Below are 2,613 nucleotides of genomic sequence, written 5' to 3' on the forward strand. Positions count from 1 at the left end.
ACAATTCCAATGGACCCAAACCCCTTCCCGTTCACTTCCCACTCTACACAATCCCAATGGACCCAAACCCCCTTCCCGTTCACTCCCACTGTCCACAATCCCAATGGACCCAAACCCCTTCCCGTTCACTTCCCACTCTACACAATCCCAATAGACCCAAACCCCTTCCCGTTCACTCCCACTCTACACAATCCCAATGGACCCAAACCCCTTCCCGTTCACTCCCACTGTGCACAATCCCAATGGACCCAAACCCCTTCCCGTTCACTCCCACTGTACACAATCCCAATGGACCCAAACCCCTTCCCGTTCACTCCCACTCTACACAATCCCAATGGACCCAAACCCCTTCCCGTTCACTACCCACTCTGCACAATCCCAATGGACCAAAACCCCTTCCCGTTCACTCCCACTGTACACAATCCCAATGGACCCAAACCCCTTCCCGTTCACCTCCCACTCGACACAATCCCAATGGACCCAAACCCCTTCCCGTTCACTCCCACTCTACACAATCCCAATGGACCCAAACCCCTTCCCGTTCACTCCCACCAAACCCCTTCCGTTCACTCCCACTCTACACAATCCCAATGGACCCAAACCCCTTCCGTTCACTCCCACTGTGCACAATCCCAATGGACAAACCCCTTCCCGTTCACTCCCACTCTACACAATCCCAATGGACCCAACCCCTTCCCGTTCACTCCCACTGTACACAATCCCAATGGACCCAAACCCCTTCCCGTTCACTCCCACTCTACACAATCCAATGGACCCAACCCCCTTCCCGTTCACTCCCACTGTCCACAATCCCAATGGACCCAAACCCCTTCCGTTCACTCCCACTCTACACAATCCCAATAGACCCAAACCCCTTCCCGTTCACTCCCACTCTACACAATCCCAATGGACCCAAACCCCTTCCCGTTCACTCCCACTGTGCACAATCCCAATGGACCCAAACCCTTCCCGTTCACTCCCACTGTACACAATCCCAATGGACCCAAACCCCTTCCCGTTCACTCCCACTCTACACAATCCCAATGGACCCAAACCCCTTCCCGTTCACTCCCACTCTGCACAATCCCAATGGACCAAAACCCCTTCCCGTTCACTCCCACTGTACACAATCCCAATGGACCCAAACCCCTTCCCGTTCACTCCCACTCGACACAATCCCAATGGACCCAAACCCCTTCCCGTTCACTCCCACTCTACACAATCCCAATGGACCCAAACCCCTTCCCGTTCACTCCCACTGTGCACAATCCAATGGACAAACCCCTTCCCGTTCACTCCCACTCTACACAATCCCAATGGACCCAACCCCCTTCCGTTCACTCCCACTGTACACAATCCCAATGGACCCAAACCCCTTCCCGTTCACTCCCACTGTACACAATCCCAATGGACCCAAAACCCTTCCCGTTCACTCCCACTCTACACAATCCCAATGGACAAACCCCTTCCCGTTCACTCCCACTGTCCACAATCCTAATGGACCCAAACCCCTTCCCGTTCACTCCCACTCTACACAATCCCAATGGACCCAAACCCCTTCCGTTCACTCCCACTCGACACAATCCCAATGGACCCAAACCCCTTCCCGTTCACTCCCACTGTGCACAATCCCAATGGACCCAAACCCCTTCCCGTTCACTCCCACTGTACACAATCCCAATGGACAAACCCCTTCCCGTTCACTCCCACTGTCCACAATCCCAATGGACCCAAACCCCTTCCCGTTCACTCCACTGTCCACAATCCCAATGGATCCAAACCCTTCCCGTTCACTCCCACTGTCCACAATCCCAATGGACCCAAACCCCTTCCCGTTCACTCCCACTCTACACAATCCCAATAGACCCAAACCCCTTCCCGTTCACTCCCACTCTGCACAATCCCAATGCACCCAAAGCCCTTCCCGTTCACTCCCACTGTACACAATCCCAATGGACCCAAACCCCTTCCCGTTCACTCCCACTCTACACAATCCCAATGGACCCAAACCTCTTCCCGTTCACTCCCACTGGACCCAAACCCCTTCCCGTTCACTCCCACTGCACACAATCCCAATGGACCCAAACCCCTTCCCGTTCACTCCACTGTACACAATCCCAATGGACCCAAACCCCTTCCCGTTCACTCCCACTGTGCACAATCCCAATGGACCCAAACCCCTTCCCGTTCAGTCCCACTGTGCACAATCCCAATGGACAAACCCCTTCCCGTTCACTCCCACTGTACACAATCCCAATGGACCCAAACCCCTTCCCGTTCACTCCCACTCTACACAATCCCAATGGACCCAAACCCCTTCACGTTCACTCCCACTGTCCACAATCCCAATGGACCCAAACCCCTTCCCGTTCACTCCCACTGTACACAATCCCAATGGACCCAAACCCCTTCCCGTTCACTCCCACTGTACACAATCGCAATGGACCCAAACCCCTTCCCGTTCACTCCCACTGTCCACAATCCCAATGGACCCAAACCCCTTCCCGTTCACTCCACTGTCCACAATCCCAATGGACCCAAACCCCTTCCCGTTCACTCCACTGTGCACAATCCAATGGACCCAAACCGCTTCCCGTTCACTCCCACGCTTAC

This window comes from Scyliorhinus torazame, unplaced genomic scaffold (assembly GCF_047496885.1).
Source record: "Scyliorhinus torazame isolate Kashiwa2021f unplaced genomic scaffold, sScyTor2.1 scaffold_144, whole genome shotgun sequence".
Classification (NCBI taxonomy): domain Eukaryota; kingdom Metazoa; phylum Chordata; class Chondrichthyes; order Carcharhiniformes; family Scyliorhinidae; genus Scyliorhinus; species Scyliorhinus torazame.